The sequence below is a fragment of the Pogona vitticeps genome, chromosome 2 (assembly GCF_051106095.1).
Source record: "Pogona vitticeps strain Pit_001003342236 chromosome 2, PviZW2.1, whole genome shotgun sequence".
NCBI lineage: Eukaryota > Metazoa > Chordata > Lepidosauria > Squamata > Agamidae > Pogona > Pogona vitticeps.
The window spans coordinates 218,811,783-218,837,488 of NC_135784.1; the positions used below are offsets into that span (position 1 = coordinate 218,811,783).

Below are 25,706 nucleotides of genomic sequence, written 5' to 3' on the forward strand. Positions count from 1 at the left end.
CCGAAAGGGGCCGGGGCGCAGCGTTTTCGCGCCCTTGGTAAGCAAGGGGAGCGCGCGAAAACGCTGCAGAAGCCCCGAAATGGCTGCACGCAACCCTCAAAATCCCCAGCTCAACTGCTGTATTGTAATTTTTAAAAAAACACCTTTCTAGGCTATGATGTGTACTGTACCCAAGCCTAGCAGACTGGCACATGATGTGTTTTGGATATGTTTAAAACTGTAGCCAGTTTTAAACATATTATCCAATATGTTTTAAATTTCCTTTCTTTTAAAATTCCTTTCTGTGCCAGGTGATTCCAGGAAGAATGAGGAAGGGAATTCAATTTTGGGAAGAATTCCAGGCCATGTTGAGTTTTTTTTTGCAAAGTTCTAAAAAGTCAAAATTTTCAAAAAATTAATACAGAAAGAAGTCAAGGTTTAAAAATGGAATACCACATTCCAATTTTGAGTGAAAATGTGTGACTGTTTTGTTTCATTCATTCATTCATTCATTCATTCATTCATTCATTCATTCATTCATTCATTCATTCATTCATTCAGCTTTACTATTTTCTTTGGGAACTGTTCCAGAATTGTCCTATTCTCAAATTATTTATTTTATTTTATTACAGTCCTTAGACCAATTAAGCAAAAACAATACAGTTTCAATCTTTTCAGCATGAAAGCATAACAAAATTACCACTTAGTTTAAACTCCATTTAAAATCTTACAAGGATGCCATCAAAGCAGTGAAGTTAAGGGTATGGGGCATTGAACTACAGGACCATGCTAGCCAGTTAGGGAAATATAACTTTCTTGAGAAATCTGCTTTTATCACCTCCTTTTATTTAGCCAGCACTATGTCACCTAAAGGGCTTTTACACTAGCTAGGCTCAATGTACTACCTTCTAAGCTTCTGCAGGGAAGATTTCGAGCTTTGCCTATATCATATTGTCTCTGCCCTTGTAATAGTGATAAAGTTGAATCAGTTGGGCATGTTCTCCTTTTCTGTGCTTGCTATCGGGATCTTCGTATGGAGCTTTTATCACCTATTATCTGTAAATCTCCTGGGAGATCAGAAGAGGATTATGTCCAGTTGCTACTCTCTGATAGTATCCCTTATATTACGAGACAAGTGGCCAAATTCTGTGCTGCAGCAATGGTTATTCGTAATCAGATGTTTGAATAGGTGATTTTAGATGGATAATATAATGTTTTTAATATAAAACTGGCTGAGGTTTTACTTATATTAAGGATAAATGATGTTATTAACTGGAAAGAAGGGGTTGTTTTATCACGTTTTGATGGAATTTTATTACCCTGACTGACTTCACGAAACTATAATTATATGTATCTATTTTATATTGATTTGGTTTTACCGGTCTTTGACCATAATAAAGGATTCATTCATTCATTCATTCATTTTTAAAAATAAAACTGTCCAAAATGTGCATACTTTTGCATAAATTTGATGAGAAAAATGTTAGAAAACCTGAATGCAGGAGAAAGTGACAACTGACAGATTTCAGTCTAGTCTTAATTTTGCCTTGCTGCTTTGTGTAGGAAAAAGATGAGCATTGGGAGCCAGGTTTGTTACTTGCCTCTTCAATGTGTAATTATAACCTGAACTTCTCTCTGGAATTTACCTTGTAGGCTAAGCACGATTGCAAGCCTTCCTTTCCAAAGCAGCTCCACAGTGCCAGTTTTTAGAACAATATGGTTGAAGACCTCCATGAAGTTTACATACAGCTGGTGAGACCTGGGAAAATTTGTTTCTTTGACCACAGCTCACAGTTTTAGTTCAAAGAAAGAAAGATTGATTGATTGATTGATTTCCAGGCTCTGGTTCACAAACAGTTGGCCACTTAGAACGATTTTGTTATAAAAATCCATTTTCTTCTCCTTTCTGTCTCTTTGTATGTGTGCAGATTTTGGTTTTGGGGTCCTTTCCCCCCACTGTATTGTTAACATCTGTCTTTTTTCCCCCTAGGCCAACCAACCTTCAATAAAGGATTGTGTGTTCCTACGACAGAAGTTTGACAAGGATTTCTTTTATCGAGAGCTGGAGAGGAGGCAAGATGTTGGCATAGCTGATGAGCTAAGAACCTGCTATGCCAACATATTGCCCTCTTTCCTGTCTGCTTGCTGCAAAGGTTGTCATGCATTTGATACTTCCTTTCTTCCTTTTTCTTTTTAAAATTTTTTTATTCATTTTCCATTGGGTCAGGGAAGATCATAGGAAAGGGGATTTGGAACAAGGTAAGGGGTAAATAAAAATACAGAATGTGGCAGAGAACAATTAATATCATTATTGCTTTTACCTATATGATTTCTTACTAAGCTTATTCCACACCAATCTTGCCATTTTTGTCTAAGCCTTTAAGATTTGCATTTATATCTTAAGTTTGTTTTCTTATAATCTTAACCCATTCATTCTCAACTCTTATCCAATTAAACAAAGGTTCCGATTTTTTTGTAGCCCCAAGAATTTCTTTGTCCTTTGATACTTCATTCACTTAAATATCTATCTCTGCTGCTTCAAAACTTTTTCTATTAACTCCTGGATTGTTGGTGTCTCCTTTTTTCCAGTATTTTACATATAAAATTCTTGCTGCTGTAGCTACACCTATGATCAAGTATCTTTTCTTTTTCTATTGAATCTGGTACTATATGCAACAAAAACAGTTCAGGTTCATATGGAATTGTACAAGATAACATTGTTTTGTAAAATTTTATGAATTAGTTTCCAAAAGCTTTTAATTTCCCTGCAAGTCCACCATATATGATAAAAACTACTTTTTGATTTACATTTCCAACATTTGTTAAGAGGTATTCTGATATATTTTTGATAATTTTTCAGGTGTCATATACCATCTATAGAACATCTTACATATTTTTCTTTATAGTTAACTGATTTTATTAACTTAATGTTGTTTTCCCATACTTGTAACCCTGACTCCAGGTTAATACTCTGGCCCACATTTTGGGCCCATTTTATCATACATTCTTTAACTATTCTTGCATTTTTAATTCTAGTAAATGATTGTACACTATTTCAATCAGTTTTTCTTTTACGCTAAGAAGTACTTTATTTAATGGTGTCTGTTCTTTACAAAAGCTTATTGTTTTATCTCTTGTGTACCTTGAATCTATTTGTGTTTTTGTCCACCAGTCGAGTATTATTCCTTGTTCTTCTAATTCTTTCCTTGATTTCATAGTTAAGTCCTCTTTTAACAAATCCCTATATCCATTAATGTTGGTTGTGAGAATGCTTCTATTGGTGGGACCCATTCAGGACCTTTCTGGTAATTTTCCTCCCAAATCTTAGGCCATACCCAATTCAAAACTTTCCTTGTCACATGATTCTTCAGTTGTTTATTGCCTTTTGCATTTTGATACCATAGGAAAGCATGCCACCCTAGGTTTAGATCGTGTCCTTCTAGTTTAATTCTAAAACTCTCCACTACTTTATCCAAACTATAAAAATCAATCTGGAATTCCAAAGCCTCATATTTGTTTTGCGTCTTGAAGTGCTTTGATTTTTTTCTAGTTTTTTCCCTTGCCAGACAAACTTCATTATTTTTTAAAAAGTTCTTGAAATATTAACTGTTTTGTAAAAACTGGTATTGTCTGAAAAAGAAATATCATTTTAGGTAGTATATTCATCTTCACAGCTGCAGTTCTCCCCATAAATGAAGATTGAAATTTTGACCATTTTTCCAAATCTTTTTGGATTGTCCCAGTTAGTTTAATTCAATTGTCTTTTATCAAGTTGCTCGGGTTTTGTTTTGTTTTTTGTAATCTGAATTCCTAGGTATTTATCTTTTTGCCCCTCTTTAAAGACTGTCATTTCTACAAAATTTTGGATCTCTTCTCATATTTTACACATTTAATATTGCCCTAATATTATTTTTTATCTGTCTCTTTAGCAGAAAGCCTGACTGATCTTCATGAATTATATGTGCATTGGATACTTTCTAATTTTTATCTATGTGCTCTATGGTCTTTTAAAAGCGTCAAACAATGAATGTCATTTGTAAAGCAGGGTTGGCCCAGCCTTTCCCTCATTTGACAGAGGAAGAAAAGGGACTCCTCTCCTAACATGGTGGCTTGGTGATGATGGCACCCCCTTCTTCACCACAGATGGAGAAGGGATGCTGTTCATTTCCAGGCAAGAGAGTGGCAGAAGTGTAGCAGAATCCTGTCTCCTGTCTGCCCACTCAGATCACTGTGGCTGTGCCTGTCAAAGCCCATTGCCTAAAAACAAGGACACGAAAGCATTAGTAGCACTTGACCTGCCATCGAAAAGAGAGGAAGACAAAGAAAATTGCTCACCCATCCAGAGGAAGGGTTATAGGCATTCTTGACATCCGAAAACTGGAAAGGGCAAAGGAGCTGGTGGCAGCCTGAGGCAGCACTATAGATGCTCTCTTTGAGAAGGGGGCCAAGATACAGAACTGCTTGGCTGTCCTATATAGAACTGTCTTCCCGACTGCTTGGCTGTGAGGGTACTTGGAGTCTGGCGTTAGGGGAGGCACAACTAGCAACATCAGATGTACCTCTGCCAGGTTTGCTGGCTGCCACTCCCAATCCTCAAAGCCAGGCAGTAAGGCTCCAGCTTCATACAGGAGAGCCAAGTTATCCTCAGCATTAGCCTCCCGGAGTGCAGTGACACTTCACATCCTTAAGGCTATTGCCAGCTTCTCTTCCTTTTCAAGACTCTTTCTTGGCATGGGTGGGTGCCTCTTCCTCTTCTTTTTCAGGTACCAGGAGAGTCCTGCTGATGACCCTGTGTCTTTCTTTTGGGGGAAGGAGTGGCTACAGCTGCAGTCCTCTTTCTCTTCATCAGGAAGAAGCAGCCTGGAGAGAGCTATGCATAGCAATAACATCTCTCAAGAGTGGCAGAGGCTCTGCTTTGAGATGGCAAGAGGCAGCAAATTTGCCATTCTTACTTCTCTGCCTCGTGAGGCAACTGCCTCATTCTGGCTAAGAAACACAAATGTGTTCCAGTATAAATTTTAGTGGATTGGTTTTTTTAAGGCACCTCACTTTTTAAGGTGTAGGATAAAAATGTTGAAAGTAAATGAGGCTATGTGACAGCATTCTGCATTAAAGATCGATTGTAATGTGCATGCTTATAACAAAAAATCTTGCTGGATGTATTCAAAATATTTTCCTGTAGACAAAAAGTTAACATGGCTTACTTTGCTGTTGCCTAACCAACTTACAAAATAAAGAATGGAGGTAAGGTCTGTTCATTGTGCTCCTGGAATGATATAAAATGGGCAGAGCCAGAAATGTTTGAATTACAGTGGTGCCTCAATTTATGACCATAATCCGTTCCGGAATGATGGTCGTAACTCTAAATGGTCGTAAGTCGAAGCACCATTTTCCATAAGAATGCATTGAAATGCAATTAATCCATTCTGGCCAAAGAAAAATAATCACCAAAAAAAAATCACCGAAAGACTAATTGGAAACACGATTAATCTCTTCTAGCTGAAGTGGGGGGGAAGCATGCAGGACCCATTGCAAAAGCACAGAAAACAAACGGAACAGATTGGAAATGCACAGAGAACAAAGGAACAAGGTCAGAAATGCAAAGGAAAAAGCAAAGGAAGCATGCAGGACCCTCTGCAAAACCACAGAAATCAAATGGAGGAGATCAGAAATGCAAAGAGAACAAAGCAAAAAGCAACGGAAGCATGCAAGATACATCAAACATGGGGGGAAACCCAAAAGCAACCAAACCCCCCCAAGACCCATCGGAAATGGGGGGAACCGAAAAACAAACGAACCCCCCCAAGACCCATCAGAAATGGGAGAAACACTCCAAAAAGGAACCACCAACCCCCACATCGGAAATGGGGGGGGACCAAAAAACAAACAACCCCCCAAGATCCATCACAGTACAGAAACATAACAACCCCAACCGAAAACCACCCTGCAAAAATGCCAAGAACAGGGTTTTTTTAAGCATAAAGGAGCACCATACCATAGCAGACAGCCTCCTCGGATCACACACTCTCTAACTGCCAGGGCGAAAGAGCTACAAAGAAGCAGCCTCTTAGCAATTTGAATTTCCTGCCTTTTCCCCCCTGCCTTTTTCTGTTTGTAAGTGGAAGCTCCGGTCGCAAGTAGAAGCAAAATTTTGCGACCAGAGCTGTTCGTAAGTCGAATTGGTCGTAATTAGGGACGTTCGTAAGTGGAGGCACCACTGTACTACTAATGTATTAATGATATTTTGTTAAAGAATCATAATTCTTTTATGTTAAACCATTAAAATTATTTTAAAATCACATTTAACAACTTTCAGTTATACATTACTTAATGCATTAAACCATTGTTTAAAAAATCAATAATGAGTAATCAAAGTAATAAGTAACTTTGACTATTACTCAGAAATAAAAGTTGGTGAAATTTTAACTATTGTAGTAATAAAACCTTTTAAAGCTGTTAAAAATTTTAACAAGTTGAGGCTAATGAGCTAACAAATGAAATCAATGAACTATTGTTGAGTACTGAGAAGTGCATGCCAATAGTGGGTGAGACTAGCACCCAAAATGGGTGGTTCTACCCTCTTCTCCCTGCTCTTTCTGGCACAAATAAAATACTAGCCATACTTGATTAAGTTGTACTCCAGCAGAAGATGGCTGTCCGGGTAATTGGTTTTCACAAAATGTTTGCAGCTAGGATTAGAAATGGCTATTGCTGGTTTTGTGAGCCAGGAACTGATGATAGGAGGCCTCTGCACTGTCTTCTTTGCAGCCATCACTCAAAACACGCACATCTTTAAAGGCACAGTCCTATTCATCTTTATCTGGGAGTAAGCCCCATGTAAACATGGTGGGTGTGCAAACATGTCTGGGATTGCACCGTATATCTCTTGTGGGTGTTCCCTCCCACCAAAGTCCAGTACTGCCGTTCACATCTTCTTGTTCTGTGCCAGGCAAGTTGGAGATTGCACAGAGGTGTGGCAGTGCCTGATATGAGCCACAGTCTTCCTGAATAGATTGATATTGGAATCCAGAAAGGCTTACAGGTGCTAGAAGAAGCCAGGTGATATAAGCAAAGGCAGATGTGTCTCTTGGCAATTCATAATGCAACACCAGCTCATTCCAAGATGGGTGTCCCAACCCCAACTCCTGAATCATTGTTTAACATTACTGTATATTCATAACATTTTTTATGAGTTAAGATCAGCACCTGTAGTTAGAAAAGCAATTGGGGGAAACAGAACAAACCTTTAGGGTGGTACATCTGAATACAACACCAGACTGGTATCCTCGGAAAGCCAATGTAACATTCCAGTTTATACCACGCCTGGTGGTCTAGTCTGTTTTTAATAATTACTTTCTGCTATAAGATAAATCAGGCTATCAATACAACCTGCCAAATGCTGTTGGCATGAATTTACACTGGTGTAGCCTAGATTGGGCACTGTAAACATTTAATGTAAACTTATGGAAAATATCCTGTCTCTCTTTTCAGGTTTTGAGACTCCCTATGGCTCCCTTTTGCCCTGGGGAAGCCTTTGGGAGTCTTTAATGGTGAAAAAGAAATGGAATGGACGAGCATTTTTGACTGCACATCCCTAAATTCAGGATAACCTTTATAAAGGCAAAACTTAACGTGTTACCCTCTTCTCTGTGGGATGGAAGATTTAGAGGAACAATGTATGAGGAACGAGTATGTCCCTGTGGGAATGGAGATGTGGAAACAATAAAGCATGTCAGGTGTGTTTCCTGCCTTATCAAGCTCTATGCCATCAAACATGTACCCTTATTTTATAGCGACTACCAGGGAGAATGGAGGAACAAGCAGCATATTTTTTAATCTGTCACAATTCAAACATTACTATAACAGTGGTTACTACTACTACTACTACTACTACTACTACTACTACTACTACTACTACTACTACTACTACTACTACAGGGGTGCCTTGACTTACGAACGTCCTGAAATACGATCATTTCAAGTTACAACCAGCTCCAGTTGCAAAATTTTGCTTCTACTTGCAGTCAGAGCTTTGAGTTACAACCATGAAAAAAGGCAGGGAATTCAAATTGCTAACTGTAGGTGGTGACAAGGCTGCTTCTTTGTAGCTCTTTCGCCCCAGCAATTAGAGAGTGTGCGATCAGAGGAGGCTTTGGACTGCCTGGTAAGGTGCTGCTTTCTACTTTTTAAAAACTTTTGGGTGGGTTTTGCAGCGTGGTTTTGGGCTGGGTGGTGGGATTATGTTTCTATGCTGTGATGGGTCTTGCAGAGTTTGTTTGCTTTTTGTCCCCCCCCCCCCTATTTCCGATGGGTCTTGCAGGGTTTATTTGCTTTTTGGGTTATTTTCCCTCATTTCCGAAGGGTCTTGCACAGTTTGCTTGCTTTCTGCTTTGGTTTTTTTTTTTTTTTTTTTTTTTTTTTTTGCATTTCCGACTGGTCTTGCATGGTTTGTTTGCTTTCTGCTTTACTTTCTTTTCTTTCTTTCTTTCTTTCTTTCTTTCTTTCTTTCTTTCTTTCTTTCTTTCTTTCTTTCTTTCTTTCTTTCTTTCTTTCTTTCTTTCTTTCTTTCTTTCTTTCTTTCTTTCTTTCTTTCTTTCTTTCTTTCTTTCTTTTTCTTTCTTTTGCATTTCCAAAGGGTCTTCTAGTCTTGTACGGTTTGTTTGCTTTCTGCTTTGCTTTTTTTTGCATTTCCGAAGGGTCTTGCATGGTTTGTTTGCTTTTCTTCCCCCCCCCCCTTCGGCAGGAACAGATTAATCGTGTTTCCGATAGGTCTTGCAGTGGGTTTTTGGGGGGGGGGTTTGGTGATATTTTTTTCTTTGGATTAATTGCATTTCAATGAATTCCTATGGGAAATGGTGCTTTGATTTAACAATCATTTCAAGTTACAACTGGAGTTCCGGAACCAATTAAGTTCGTAAGTTGAGGCACCACAGGATGTAATTAAGGCATGTGTCACTGTAGCCAAATCCCACATCTCAAGGAACTGGTGCAGTTGGTGCACCAGCTTTAGCTGTGCAAATGCACTCCTGGCTACCGGCAAGACTTGGGCATCCAAGCTTAGGGATTACTCCAGGAGTACACTCAAGCTGTGGACCTGAGCTTTCAGAGGAAGTGTAACCCCATCCAGCGCAGGTAGTATCCCTATTCCCTCATCTGCCTTCCAACTGACCAGGAGCACCTCTGTCTTGTCTGGATTAAGTTTCAGTTTGTTGTTCATCCAGCCCATTACAGATGAAAAGCACTTGTTTAGAGTCAAGACAGCTTCCCTGGAATTAGGTGGAAAGGAGAGATAGAGTTGGGTGTCATCTGCATACTGGTGACACCGAACCCCCAAACTCTGGACAACCTCTCCCATTAGTTTCATGTGAATATTAAAAAGCATGGATGACAAAGCAGAACCCTGAGGAACACCACAGGCCAATGTTTACAACATGCACACATGTTTGTTTGTAGACTTTTTTTCTATATTGTACAATTGTTATCTTCTGCTGTATAATATAATTCTGTTTGTGAATGAAATAAAATACCTATTTAAGCAAGAGTGCTGTAGTTCAAGACTTAAGTGAACAAATTGTGGCACGCACAAACACATGGGCTGTATATCCTGTAATCTTTCACCTCGCCACAGATTATGTTTGCTCCAGTTGGTGGAAGATGAAATCGAACAATATCTGGATGGCCAGAAGTTACTCACCCATGCTTCAACCGCTGTTCATATGTTACCTTAGAAGTCAGTCCAACTTTTTTCAGTTGATTTTTTTTTTTTTTTTGGCAACTGTGTTTCAGGACTGGGGCATTGATCAATTATGTTTACCTGTAAATCTATTTGCCCTTCATCCAAAGTTGAGTTGATGCTACTCTTTGTTGCTATTAACATCAGAAAACCCCTGAAGTTGATGGAGCCACCTATCAGTCTTGCTAATATTTTTCATTTATGCTTGTCTTTCTAGCAGCAGTCCAGTGGGGAGAGAAAAACTCAGTTTGAGCTTCCTTACTTTGGCTAGCACGGGTGAAGAATTGGTTAATTACACATGTTGGATTCACACTATATAATATTTGGAGATGGATTAGGACATGTTGAGGCCCTATGCTTTGTCATTTAAGTGGTCCAACAGCATTATTTTTAAAATACTGTATTAAAACATTTTTGTTTATTTGCTTGTATCTAGAGGCTCCTCATAATATGACATCTGAAGGCGAAGTTTACTTATGCATAAATCCAACACATAAGGTCAGAAGCATTAGGAAAGTTACTAAACCACTGCTGTTCACTGCCCATCATGTTGGTTTTTATAGTCATGCTTTATGGGGGAAGAAATTGAAGGAGAAAAATAAAAAATCTAGGCTGAAAATATTTAGCCTTTCTAGAAATAGTTGCAGTTTCCCTTATCTGAACCAAAGTGCCTCCTAATTCAATTCAGACTGTGTGGTGGGAAAAATCAGGCAGCAATATGCTGGAGCATGAAGCTAACAAAGGTGTAAAAAATTTTAGCAGTTAAGATTGACTTATGTCATCGGGGCCTTTTGAAGCGAACAGAAAGCTGTCCTTTTCTCATGTTACTGTGTGAGTGCTAAGCTGTGCCAGTGGCCTTGAATTATATCCCTGGCAAGCTCATTATTCTCTGGCCTGCCTTGGGCAGTGTTAGCTGTGCTATCTGATTTCAAGTTGGTTACAAAAGACATCCAGTATTGATTTGGTTCATTTGTTAATTGTTTCCAGGAGAATTTTTTTAAGTTTAAAAGCCATTTTGAAGATACAAAGTTCTTACTGATTTAATATTTAATAGTTTAATCTGTCAGAAAGAAAGAGAGTTATTGACATTCTACAATGTGTATCATTTCAGTTCTTTTCCTCCTTTTAGAGAGAGTGCATGGAGAAGTCTAGAATGGCTGTTAGATAAGTGCAACTCTGGGCTTTTCCAGGGGAGGGGCAAAATGTTTGCCCCTATTGGACCTGGATTCTCTCAAGGGGGAGCAATGACCAGAGAGGCGGGGTATAAATTAAATAAATAAATAAATATCTGGATTCACATCTGCTCACTGAGGTTTCAAAAGCCACCTCCAGAAGTCCTTCTCTTTCAGTGATTCTTCGAAATCCTGGTTTGAAACCATAAAAACATGCTTGATTGTACTGCTTAATCCTAGAAGAAGGTATGAATGAAGGAGCCGGGTTTAGGGAAGGCAGTTGTGGAGTAGTAGAGTACACTAGGACAATAGCTTCCTAGTCTTATTCTCTGCACATTGATGAGTTAACTGAACAGAGCACACAAAGAATCAGACTGTTTTATATTAGCTCAATGAGGAAGGAAAAAAATTCTATTGAGCTCAGTTTAGCTTGGAGGAAAAGCATAGATGGGACTGTAGTGCATGGAAGAGTGGGTCAGAATGGGAACTTGCACAGGAATAGAAGGATCATAAAGTTAAACTCTGCCCCTGCCCCAAAACAAAATAAACCAAGTCTTCAGGATGGACAAGATGAGGAGAGCACAGATTTTGTTACTGTTGCTACTGAGACAAGCATTATGTCATAATGAATGGTGGGGAAAATGCCAAAGCAATTGAATGAACCCTTTTCACATGAAAATGTTCCTTTTAAATCTGTCAAATCCATTTCTGAAGACTCTCCTCACCTCAGAGCTGGTCTCATGCAGGTTATGATTATTATTTTTGTGCAGGTGCAGGTGCGAAAGAGATCTATTTTGGCCCATATTTTTCAATGTTCATCTCATGTTTGCACACATTTTTGGAATGTTCACTGTGTTTTACATATGTTGTGAAATATGCTTTTCTCCTTCCTTTTGGAGAGCACATTGCAAGCTTCAAAATCTATGGATGTCAGGTCATGTTTTGTCTGGGAAGTCTGGATCAAGAGAAGCGTTTTTTTAAAAAAACTGGATGGAGTGGACATCTTACACATTTCCTGTCGCTATCCACTTTTATAGCTAAGAAGTGAAGAAACTAGCTGTGGTTGGCAACACTAACAAGGTTATCTGTGTAGATCATTTAGCAAAGAAGTTTCTGAAGTTATGGAGGAAGAGAAACAATTGAATGGATTTATGGGCTGACACACAGCCAGAGACAGAACTCTAGGAGGAAAAGAACCATCACTATGAAATGGGTGGTGAGGACACATGCACTCCCTGAAGTCCTAAACATATTTAAAATGTTAATGTTTGCAGGCAGATATACTGTGACTCTGTTCTATGTGCTCAGATTATGGTGACGTAACCAGTATGCAGCTTTGCCCTCCCTCCACAAAAAAAAATTCAATCTTGCAATGTTGCATGTTTAATAATATATTTGAAAATTAAAAATAAATGGTCAAATCCTAGAGAGGTTATAGGTGCAGAATATTAGCTTTTTAAATCAAAAATTATACCAGTAACAGCCAAACTATTGAAAAATTGTCATTGTCACTGCTGCTACTTTGCCAACACTGGCAGTTTTCGGTTGCCCTCACTGTGGATCTTTTTAGTGCAACTGATAAAATTGTTATCTTTCCAATGATCTCATTGTATAGTTGGTACAGTATTGTTGCTTAAATGCCTCTTCTTAGGGGACTGAGTAGTCTAGAATGCTCTCTTTCTGATCTATTAAATGTTGGCAAGTTAGCAATCTTGATGTAAATTTCAAGATATGGGAGGAAGGGCCTCCATCACAGACTAACTTGTTTACTTGTTTGTTTGCATGCTAACTAATCAGAGGGGTTTGTTTTTGCCGGGCTAGATGAGCTCCCCCCTTGTTTCTTCCCTACTTCTCACGCATTTTGAGAGACTCCATTTTGTCTCAGACCCCTTTTTACCTTGGAAGATGTTAAATTTCCAGGCTGGATCTCTGAACCCTAGAGATCCTCCCAGCTACATGGGCTGAGGAAAAAAACCTTATTTTTACTATTTTTCTTTCTATCAACTTTAAGCCTAATGAGTGCCTGTTTTAGAAATTGACTTTTAAGTGAGTAAAATACACAAAACCTTTTACACTTAAAGATCGCCTCCTGAGTCTTATTTTCTAAAGTGCTAGGCTTTGGTGAGAGTGGATAAAAAGAACAATTGGGTAAAGAAGGGGATTTCTACAGCTAATTCTAATCTTAAGGGGCTGGCCTTCCGCTGTGCATTTTACTGGAATTTAATCAAGTTCCCAGAACTCTCAACATTAAACATGTCACATTGCACAATCAGAAAGGGAGAGAATTGTAGGCTACTCAGCATAGAAACTCAGATGGTTGCTTCTCAGAACCAGATGCCATTGTATTACCACCTTTTCACTGCAAGGTACAAAAATGAATTGTGTGTGAGAAGGAAACGATCTACTGGGAAATATATTGTATATTCCATCTGAAAGCATACTAAATTAGCATTGTGATAGTGTCATGAATTTGTCATATGTGCACTGCTCTCACAAAGACAACCTACCTTTATATGAAGACTGACTTTGTTATGGTAATGCCCGTGACATGCTCTCTGGTAAAATAAATTACTGAATAAACCATATTTTGTTTCATTCTTGAAAATGAAAGGTTAGAAATAGCAAAGATGTTACGTTGTTACTGTTCGGGTTTGGTTTGCTGACAGTTTGGTGTGAGGAAATTGTTGAGTGTGACCTTTCATAATAATAAACCTTTCTGATTAAGCAACAGATAAAAACTGTTCTGGCCTACAGAGCAGATTGACCCACAGTCTCCCTTAGTAGACCACCCCTCATTTCTTAGCTTATGTAAGCTGCCATTTATTTGTTTCAGTACATTCACTCATAGACTCTGACAAATTCGAAATAATAAAAAATTTACATTTACTTACAGTTCTTATATAAAAACAAACATTTTGTGGAAATGTTAACTTGTTACATTACTGAGCTTAAGTGCTTGATTTACTTCCTTATGAATTAACTGGTTACATTGTTGACAGAACACTTCACTCTAACTGTTCACTTCTGACTGCATAACTCTAACACTGGCAAGACACTAACCGAACCTTGAATGACTAAAAAAGGCAGTTAAAAATAGGAGGTAGAAAGGGAATTATTGGCTGCTATTGAGTTGATTGAAATTCATTGCCTCTCCCTCTCAACTTCTCAAAGGCATCATATGAGGGTGTAATATATCCAACAGTTACTTCTTATATGGTCTGATGAGAGTCCTCTGTCAGACCAAATTCTCTGGACTGCCAGTTCATGGTATGTTTCCCACATGCACTTTCACCTGACTCGAATGACAAAAGTTTTGCATGTACGCATGGTCCGCTGCTGGTTTAATACCAGAAGGACCTGCCACATTCCTGCATGGCCCTTGGTTGTTTCACCAAGCAAAGGCACACATTACTGTGTCATTGAGCTGCCACCAGTTGATTACATCGACTTTGTTCACCATTAATGACAGAGGCAATGTATCATTTAAAAACAAAGTAGAAATTGTTTATTGTTACAAGTGATAAAAGTCCAGTCAATGTCATTAACACTCAACGAAACAGCCCTTTTCTCATCTCTCCCCACTCTCTTCCCTCTCTCTTCTTTTTCTTCACTCCCACTTCACACCCCACCAACTCCTATTGGTGCATGCAAATCTCAGCATAAATATTCATGAGCAGTGTGAATGCTGCAATGCTTTTCTGCAGTGATGAATTGTCACTGACTCAGCTGATCTTTAGTGGCATGGATTATGTGAGTTAGAGGACCCCATAAATCAGAGGATGAATAGTCCAGGGAGCAGGTCATCAAAGAATATCAAGCCTCAATTCACCATCTTATAATTGACATTGCTCTTCCTCCTTCATACAGCATTCCAGTTTGATTCAGCTAGTCATTCTCATTTTCATCCTCTCAATAATGACTAACGAGCAGTCAATCCCAGTGTAGAACAACGCCATCCCATTCAGTCCTATAAATCTCATAAGTTGTAAAAATGCCCAATTATGACAGGCAATCAGGATCAATAAGATGTCAGTGAACCCATCATTGTCTTCTGAGCCAGTGCCATTCGTTCTGAAAATTGGCAGAGCAGCCATAACATTTTGACGACCCGGTTCTATAGCTAGCAGTCTGAATAAAGGGATTAACCAGCATTACCAGCAAGCCCCAGTTGTGCTTACTGTTTGATGAGAGTGATCGGCTGGGTCCCAAATGCTGCTCGCTCTGCTAGAGATTTATCATGCAGTTTTAACAGCTTTATGAGTGCTCATGGCTTCTATGGTGTCAAACGGGGAGGAAAACCAACTCAGAGCCTCCCGTGATCTCTAAGGAGAGCACCAAGCCCAAGGTTTTCTCTCACCCCCTTAAGTTTCCTCTCACCAAGAGTGGCTCTAGTCATTCGCTGTATTGCCAGGGTCTGGTTCACTTTCAGTTTTCCTTAGTGACAATGAGGTTTGGACTGACAGAGGGAGCTTGCTGCATGCTGCTAGTAATAAATCCATCAGGGACCAGGAACAGAACGTCCAGACTACATAGAAGCCAAATTAGTAAAATGGGAATGAAAAACCTAATTAAATAGAGACAGAACAAAAAAAATAGAAAGTGAAAATAACAAAACAAAAAAGAAGAAAGACAAAGACCCGGTTGATACTTAGTGTCTATCACCCACCATGTTGGGGAGAAACAAAGAAAAAGTAAGGAATAAACAACTTTAGATTGCTCAAACAAATGGGTAGAACTCCACTTTAAAAGGGAGTACACAAAATTAAGAAGACATTTGATAGCTCAGTGGCTTAGGGATCTGTCTATGGAGCCAGAGATTGGGAGTTCAGTTCCCCACTGTGCCTCCTTGACAGAGGCTGGACTCAGTGATCCAGAGGGTTCAGCTCTGCAATTCTAAGATGATGGTGGTGATGATTTCATATGAATCCAATATAGCTTTAGAGATATATGTTTCTCTATTTTCATAATTAAAATCTCACTGCTGAAATAAGTGAGTCATAGAGTAACTTTGGCTGGACCATAGTGTGGGATGTTCAGTTTTGTAAAGGACTGTAAAATCTATTGATAAGTTTACTAGCATCATAAAAATGAACCATATGTAAATAAACAGGTTAGGATTAGATAAGACTTTCAGGAGATAAAAGAAACAGGAAAAAAAGTTACCGGGTGTGGCGTTCACGCTTATTATGCTGAATAGGTCATGCATTATTCATCTTCTATGTTGATGTGGTTGAGAGGTGGGGCCACCAGAGATGTAAAAAAGGCAGAGCCTGAGAGGAGAAGGGAGGGAGTAGAGTTCAGTCAGAGTTAGAGAGAGAGATAGTTGGGATATCTGAGGTGTGATTAGTCTGAGGAGTGAATAGTAATTTGTGAGATTTAAATAGAAGTGGACATCAGAGGGCCCAATGACCTCCAGTCCATGGATGAGAACATCGAAGAAGGAGCCAGTGATCAACAGAGGGACCCCTGAGTGCCAGCAGTCGTGTGTCCAGCTGAAGGAGGCAGTGATGATCGGACTAGTCCATGGTGCACCTGACTGCAATGGGGAGGTGAAAGACTTGGACTTTGCAACAGAGACTCAGATTGTGCCTTGAAAGCCAAATGACTGATGGAGGGACGATAAAACAAACTGATAATGTATAATAAATGTTCTGTTTGTAAAGGTGAGGAAAAATTGAATATTGATAGACAGAAACATGAAGAATGGTTGAAGGACTTCTAAAACAAACTGGAATGGACTATTGTTTTACTGGTTAGTTATCTTTGTAAAAGTTTCCTGATTGTGGTATATTTCAGTAAGGTTGAAAATGTTAAATGTAGTAAGTATAACTGCTAAGGTAAAATATATTTTTGACTTGTATTGGAATGTTTAGACTAAAAGAGATTGTGATTGTTATAATAAATATTGTTGTTGCTTACAGAATTGTGCCAGATGGTATGTAGAGTTTCATGCAATTGTGCCTGTTTGTTTAGGAGGGGAAACGTGTTTCCCCTCCCAAACAAACATATTTAAGGGGGGAGGTATATGGGGTTCACCCTTATTATGCTGACTAGGTCATGCATTATTCATGTTATATGTTGATGTGGTTGGGAGGTGGGGCCACCAGAGATATGAAAAAGGCAGAGCCTGAGAGGAGAAGGGAGGGAGTAGAGTTCAGTCAGAGTTAGAGAGAGAGATAGTTGAGAGATCTGAGGAGTGAATAGTAACTTGTGAGATATAAATAGAAGATTGATGCTTGATGAACCTGAAGTAAATACTTATGAATTATTAAAGAAACATCTGTAATTAATAAACCTGTGTTAAGAAAAAGCAAAAACTGAATGGACCTTCATCTTTCCTAAGTAAAGTACGTTCATTTAGTGATCAACTGGTGGCAGTGTGTGAAAAGGTGTTTGGTTTGCCTTCTTGTGCTCTGTGTTTGGAAGACAAACAGGAGCCACAAGGGGCAAACGTCACACAGGGTTATTAGAGTCATCACATTCTACAAACATTCCCAAATAAGATGAAGACCTATATAGACCCTTTCCTCTGGTCAATATAAAAAAGTAAGCTATGAACAGAGAATAACAAAGGAAGCCAACTTGTGGCATATTTACTTTCCTTTGGTTTTGTCCGGGAATGTGAACATTTTCCAAGTGGTTAGCAGAATCAACATGTGTGAGAAGGAGAGGGCAATATTCAGCACAGATGGCAAGTTCCAAGGAATGTATTATCTGAATGTATTACCTCCAGCCTGGAGGTGCCAACCACCACCACCAGCAGAGAGCTTTTGTCCACTCTGATCATCAGTAGTGATGATCTTTCTCTTAAAAAAAAATAATGACACAATATCAGGATTTATGTTTGCTAAGGCCATCCTTTCTAGAATGATTCTAGGAGCTGTGGTTCAAGAGAATCATATTTCCGAACTCCGTTTTTACCATGTAACATCAATTTTATGGGGTAGATTTTATTGCACTCTTGCAATAAATTAATTTTTGTGTGCAATTATACTTGGCAGTAATTTTGATCATCCATATTCAAAACATTCTTTTTGTACTGGAGAATACTGAAATAAAATTACAGTAAATAAATACTGAGCTGTTCATGGCCATGATGAAGTACTTACATGTATCTATAGGTCTGGACCTACAAAAACAATGCAATCCTATGTATGCTTAGCAACAGTGCTTCTGAATTCTGCCAATCAAAGTCTATTGCATGTTTTTGTTTCTTATAGATTTTTTTTTATGGTAAGAAAAAAGATGGGAAAAGTACTATAGTGAGGAAACATAAACTACGAACTGAAAACAATAGGGTGTGAATTTGTTCCCATTTCACATTGGAAGCAGGCAATTTCAGGATAAAAGTCTCATCTGGAGTCTCTATGAAGATCTATGGAATTCAGTGGGACTTATACTCAGATAAGCATGTATTGTGGGATCTGGATTTCTCCAGATTAGAGAGATAGAAAAGATATAGAAAAGTGTTATAAGAACTGTGTCTTGTTGGACTCCAGTTCCCATCAGACTCCACCACTCTGACTGATGTGGAGCTATAGTTCAACAACATCTGAAGGGCCTGGTGTATGAGACTGGAACTGATGTTAGTTGCCAAAGTCTTCAATGAAATGTGACACATTTGTTCCATACATTTCAATAGGACTGCAGGTCAACTAACTTCCTCTATGGATCTAAGCTATCAGGACTTGCAGCTTCTGGAGAACACTAAATGTGAATTTTGTTGGTCTCATTCTAAAATCCAAAAGAAATAATTCACCATTCACTCCTGGATGATAAATCTTCCTTTCTGGACCCACACCAACTAAGGCTGTGGTCACACCAGCCAAATGTTGCCTTCCTATCCCCCATCGAGTTCATATCATAAATTTGCAGTCACATGACACACAGCCATTAGTGAAGCACATACCTGGTGAGCGTGCTAACTACAGATTATTTCTTGCTCAACCAGAGGCTTCTACTTTTTTTGTTGCTGTGTGTGTGAACAGTCTTATCACAACTTTTTTGAACTACTGTCAACATGGATTTCCTTTTACACTGTTCTTCATTTTTTAAAACATTTTTCCACAGCATTTGTGTCAATGAGGTGGTTAATTTCTGTAAAAAGGTCTCAACAAGAAGGTCTAGTGCTTCTTGTTGACACCTTCCACTATTCAAGAAGGTCTGGTGGAAGGAAATGAGACAATAATTCAAAAACACATTCTGGAATAAATACCACATGACTGCAAAGCATGACAGAAATATGGTCAAAAGTTGCGTAACCACAGGGGGAAATTTCACTGGTGTGATTGCACCGTAATTCCCAGAGAGAAAGAGAGAGAGAGAGAGACTAGTAGCAACCTTCTGCACTGTACGAGGTAGGGAAACATTTCCTTCTGCTGAGCAAGTCAAGGAAGTGCAGTGTCTGGGCATAAACTGATAGGAAAAAGGGAAATATCAGAATCTGTTTGCAGAAGGAAGTCTCTGTGACTCTCCATATTTTGCTGAAATGAAAATTCATAGAATTATACAATCATATAATAGTTAAGTAAGAAGGGGCCTATAAGGCCATCAAGTCCAACCCCCTGCTCGATGCAGGAATACGCATCAAAGGATATCTGCCAGGTGGATGTCTAAGTTTCTCTTGAATGCTTCCCATGTTGGAGCTCTCACCACCTCTAAAGATAATTGGTTCCATTGGAAAAGACGGGTGATACTGAAACAAGAGGAACTTATTGAGAAGATGCGGGAAGCGGCAGAAATGGACATTCTATCAGAAGTGTTGAAAGACTGTCCAATACAAAAAGCAGCTGAACGATGGGATTTAATTTATAAATGGTTTGAGTCACCAGATAGTGCTTGAATAACATAGATCTAAACTAGGATGTAAATGTGAATTAAAATCTAGAGGGCAGCGAATAGTAGAAAAGCGGAAAGTTTGCATTTTGATATTGCAATATGAATAAACTGGATGTCAGTATATTTTGCGTTTCTCCTCCCCCCTCTTTTCCCCCTTACATTTCCCTGTACCCTCTGTATCCCAGACCCTATCCCAGGTTATTAAATGTAAAAAAAGATAATTGATTCCATTGCCATACTGCTCTAACAGTAAGGGGATTTTTCCTGATATTCAACAGAAATCTGGATTCCTGTAACGTGAGCCCATTGTTGCATGTCCTGCACTCTGGGTTGATCAAGAACAAATCTTGCCCCTCTTCTGGATAACAATTTTTCAAGTATTTGAAAAGTGTTATCATATCACCCATCTGTCTTCTTTTCCCAAGGCTAAACATGCCCAGTTCTTTCAGACTTTTCTCATAGGGCTTGGTTTACAATCCCCTGATCATCCTTGTTGCCCACCTCTGAACTTGTTCCAATTTGTCAGTGTGATGAAGTTGAAGCAGTATGGGATATGTAGTCAGACAGATGTAAGATGGAGTCAGTCAGGTTCAGTGTGAAGATTCTAAGTGCTTTGAGAATGTTTTTCTGAATACCGTTCAAGATAGAGCTGAAGGATTAATCAAGAGGTCCGTGGAAGACTCAAAATTCCAAGCTAATTGGAGAAGAGATAAAACACCTGGACTTCCATGGAAATTAAGGGAGGAGGAAGGTGTTACAGTCCCTTGAGGCTAATTGGTTAATTGTCAAGAAAAAGGGAGGAGTTAGAGAATGTAGAAATTAGACGATGGGTTATGTGAGAGGAATTGAGATCCAGTCTTGTTCTGGATTTAGATTCCATGATGATTGGAGAGAAAGGAACTTGATTGAAAGAGGATGTAAGTAAAGAGAAAGAAGGAGGTGGGGCTAGCCCATTGTAGCCCACAGCCCTGTTTGTTTGTTTGTTTGTTTGTTTATTTAACTTATATGCTGCCCACTCTACCCAAAGGTCTCTGGGCAGCTTACAACAATTAAAATACAATAAAAATACAATAAAAAGATAAAACAATTAAAATACAATTAAAATAGACACTCTAAAATTGCCATAAGGACCCACAGTTGATATTATTTCAATTAAAAGCCTTCTGGAACAGGAAGGTTTTGACCTGGTGCAGAAATGCCATCAGCGTCGGTGCTAGACGAATCTCAGTCAGGAGGGCATACCATAGTCCGGGGGCAACTGCCGAAAAGGCCCTTTGTCTACAAGCCATCCCTCTTAACTCCTTTACGGATGGCTCTTTCAAAAGGGCCCCCTGGCTAGATCTTAACTGCCGGGTAGGCTCATATGGAAGGAGGCGGTCCTTCAGGTATCCAGGGCCCAAGCCATTTAGGGCTTTATATGTCAAAACAACCACTTTGAATTGGGCCCAGACAGCAACTGGTAACCAATGTAATTTAATCAGAATTGGCTTGATATGTCCCCCAGTGGCCCCACCAGTCACCAACCACACAGCTCGATTCTGGACCAGTTGCAGTCGCTGGACCGTCTTCAAAGGCAACCCCACGTAGAGCGCATTGCAATAATCTATACGAGATTTTACCAGTGCGTGTGTAACTGTCATGAGACTCCGCTCGTCCAGGTATGTCCGTAGCTGGTACAATTTCCACAGCTGAAGGAATGCACCCCTGGCCACTGAGTCCACCTGGGCTTCCAGAGTTAGACTGGGGTCCAGGAGCACCCCCAAGCTGCGGACCCTGTCCCTTAGGGGGAGTGTAACCCCATTCAGGGCAGGGAGATGTCCTTCCAGCCTGTCCAGCGAAGCACCCACTAACAGCACTTCTGTCTTGTCTGGATTAAGTTTATTAACCCTCATCCAGTCCATTATCAGGTCCAGACAGGAGTTCAGCACAGAAAGCGCCTCACCTGGATTGGTGGAAAATGAGAGGTAGAGCTGAGTGTCATCAGCATATTACTGACTCCTCAGCCCAAACCTCCTGATGACTTCTCCCAGCAGTTTCATGTAGATGCTGAACAGCATGGGGGACAGTATCGACCCCTGAGGAACCCCATGACATAAATGCCATGGGACAGAGCAACTGTCCCCCAGCACCACCCTCTGGACACAGTCGGCCAGGAAGGAGCAGAACCACCGTAAAGCAGTTCCCCCAACTCCCAACCCAGCCAGCCTATGCAGAAGGACACCATGGTCGATGGTGTCAAAAGCCACTGAGATGTTCAGGAGTATCAACAGCGTCACACTCCCCCCTGTCTCTCTCCCGGCAAAGGTCATCATATAGGGCGAGGCAGTCTCTGTGCCAAAACCTGACCTGAAACCTGATTGAAATGGATCCAGAAAATCCGTTTCATCCAGCAGCACCTGGAGTTGCCCGGCCACAATCCGCTCCAACACTTTGCCCAAATAAGGGAGGTTTGCCACTGGTCGGTAGTTAACCACCAGCCTTGGGTCCAGGTTAGGCTTTTAAGGATTGGCCAAAATACCACCTCTTTCAAGGTGGTAGGGACCACTTCCTCTTTCAAAGAGGCATTCACGGCCTCCTGGACCCAGGTGAGAACCCCCCTGGCAGATCTTCCAATTAGCCAAGATGGGCAAGAGTCAAGCAAGATGGGCAAGGGTCAAGTGGAGTGGTGGTAGAACGGACAGATCCAAGCACCCTCTCCACATCCTCAGGTCTCAACAATTGAAACTCATCCATTAATATTTGACCTAAGCATGGCACACTAGACACATCCTCTGATTTTGCAGTAATGGTGGAGTCCAACCCACTGCAAATCTGAACGATTTCCCCCCTCAAAATGAATGGCAAACTCATCACAGCAAGCTGATGAGCAGTCCGAGACCTCCACCGGATTTCCCGCTGGAAGAAGACCCTGGACCACTTGAAACAGCTCTGCTGGATGACATTCTGAGGAAGCAATACAGCTGGAGAAATATTGCCGTTTCGCCAGCCGTATTGCCACGAAATAGGCCCGATAATGGGCTCTAAGTTGTGTTTGATCGGACTCCCAGCGGGACTTCCTCCACTTGCGCTCCAGCCGTCTCCTCTCTCGCTTTATTGCCCACAGTTCAGAAGTATAGCAAGGAGCTGTCTGGGCTCTGCATGCAGGGAGAGGGCGCTTAGGCGCAATCATGTCAACTGCCCGGGTCATCTCCCTATTCTATAGGGTGACCTGAGCTTCGACAGGAGTGCCGAATATATCAGACGGGTCTCCCACCCTTGCAGAGGGGAGAAGAAGCTAATAGACTAAGCTTGACCAGGAAGTGGTCTGACCATGACAATGGGGTCACAACCAGCCGCTCCACATCCAAACCACCACCTCCCAGTCCCGTTGAGAAAACCAGGTCCAAGGTATGGCCCTTCTCATATGTCGCTCCAATGATATATGGTTGTCATGGCAGCCATGAAGTCCTGAGCCGCCACAGTCTCTGCATGGATGTTGAGGTCCCCCAGCACCAGCAGCCTGGGAGTCCTCAACACCAGCTCCGAGACTACCTCCGTCAGCTGAGACAGGAAGACTTGGTATGCATCAGGGTGGGAGGTACACCAACAGAATCCCTAATCTGTCTCGCAAGCCCAACACAAAATACAGGCCCTCAAGACCTCCTCTCAAAGGGATAGGAAGCCTGGTCAAGAAGATAGAACTCCTATAGACTCTAACAATTCCCCCTCCCCAACCCTCTGAGTGACATTGGTGCTGGACCGAGAACCCAGGTGGAGACAGCTGGGAGAGGGGAACACCACCCTCCTCTCCCATCCAGGTTTCAGTAATGCACGCCAGGTCAGCACCCCCATCAAGAATTACATCACGGATGAGGGCAGTCTTATTTTGTACTGACCTAGCATTCATCAACAGCACCGTGTGGCTCAAGGGTTTGCTGATATGGTCACCTGATACCATTTGGTTGGGGGTAGGACTAGAAGAGGGGATAGTTGTAAGATATCTAACCTCTCTTCTCCTAGGTGGGCATGTTCTACCCCCACCGCCATTTCTGCCCCTACCCAGCACCACCTCAATGGCTGCTTAGTGTTTAATGGGAAATAATTATTTTATTTATCTGTAATGATCTTTGAATATGTTCTTTCTGCTAAAGCTTGAGCAATATAAACTGATTCTATGAAACTATTTTTCTAATAAAAATTAATTATAAAAATTCTTACAAAAGGACTGGTCTCTTGTACAGCAGAGTCTGGCTAAATCCAGGGAGTGGAAAGGGCCATAAACTAGCTATCTTTAAGAGTCCTACCTAATTGAGCTGTTGTGAGTTCTAAGGAATCACAAAGCCCATGTGTCTGTAATTGCAAAGTACTGGGTAAAAGTAAAGTGTTCTTTTAAGGCCAGACTTGTTCAAGGGACTTATGCTGCGCACTGCTGAGATCTTGGGACTTGCCTCAGCACAAAGGTGGTAGGTAAGTGGCCTGTCGAACTCTCTCACCAAACGCTAAGCGCTCCTTAGGGAGACCTCAGCATCACACTCAGCATCCTTCTTGAATTGTGGTATCCAGAAGTGTGGTGATGCCTAACCAGTGCTGAATAGAGGGGAAGTAGCATCTCGCAGGATTTGGAAACTATACTACTTTTAATGCAACCTAAAAGAGCATTTGCCTTTTCTGTATCCCCATCACACTTTTGGCTCATATTCAGCTTGTGATCTATGACAAAGATACTTCTCACTTGTAGTATTTTGTCATTTGCAAATTTGACAAGCATCCAGGAATTCAACCAGCACCTCATTAATGAGTAAACGACTTTAGATTGCTCAAACAACTGGGTAGAACTATATTTTAAAAGTAGAACGACACTTTAAACTTCTTTACACGCTAATGACCTAGTGTGCATAATCAAATGCCCATGCAGAATTCTTTAGCTACAGTTTGCAACTGTACTGTATGCCATGTATTTCAATAGGATTCTGGCCACTAAATAAGTATATGAACTCAAGTTAATTAACAATAAAACCAGGAAAAATCACTCCCAGAATAGGAACAATTTCTTCTCATTAATCCTTAAATTTGGCATGACCTGTTGTGCATTTCAGTCTATATTCTTCATGTAAGAGTATTACCCCCCTCAACAAAATTGCTTGTACTTCTGTCATCTTCAACTGCTTTTCCAGTTTAGCTACTATTCTTCATTTACTAAAAGTGTTCACAAACAGATGAAGAAAAACAGAAAACAGCAGGCATTTTGCTTTCAGGAAGCATGGATTTGAAAGGGTAAAATGAAATCTAAATGACTTGGCTATTTTCTTCAAGTTACAGTTTCATTTGGTTGCTTTCATTGCATCACATTAAGCTGACAGGAAGAAGAGAAGCAGCATGTGTGCATTATCGTTCCAGGTGTCTATTGCACACTCGGACACATTCAGGTCAAAGGAGAAGTGGGAGTTTGGCAACACCTGGGGGCTCCTTGACTTATCTCTTTTCCTGCCTGCAGGTATCAAAGGACTTAGCATTACACTTGGAGTTGGAGCAGAAGTCAAGATGTGGTATCTAAGCCCCAAACTCCAAGAGAGCGTTATGAAGACCCCTTCAACAACTGCTGTACCCCTTCCTCCTTGTAGTTTGAAAATGCCAGAGCCTTCCTAAATTATCCCCTCTCATTTTAGTTTAGTATAACACAGACTTGGTTGGATGAGGCTGGGGGTGTCAATCTCACCCAGCTTTGTCCACTGGGGTTTTCTGTGCATCAGCAAGCAAGATTTGGTGGGGCAGGAAAGTGGAGTTGCAGTGGTCTGTCGTGATTCTATCCCCCTTACCAGGTGCTACATCCCGCAGCTTGCTGGGTTTGAATTTGTGCATTTGAAAGTGGGAGCCTGGGACAGAATAGGGATTCTGATGGTGTAATGCCCACCCTGCCACTCAACAGTCTCCCTGTCTTCTGAGCTCACTGAACTGATCTCAGGCGTAGTGTTGGAGTCTCCTCAGCTTGTTGTGCTGAGGGACCT

At 40.6% G+C, this 25,706-nt stretch overlaps 1 protein-coding gene across 1 annotated transcript in view; it reads left to right on the top strand.

Moving 5' to 3' along the window:
- Positions 1-25,706, top strand: part of LOC140704191 (interferon beta-like) — a 32,495-nt gene continuing 6,789 nt past the window's right edge. Inside the window, exon 1 of the mRNA XM_072988908.2 lies at positions 1-25,706. This exon is cut by the window's right edge and continues 6,789 nt beyond it. The gene's annotated coding sequence lies outside the window, so the exon portion shown is untranslated.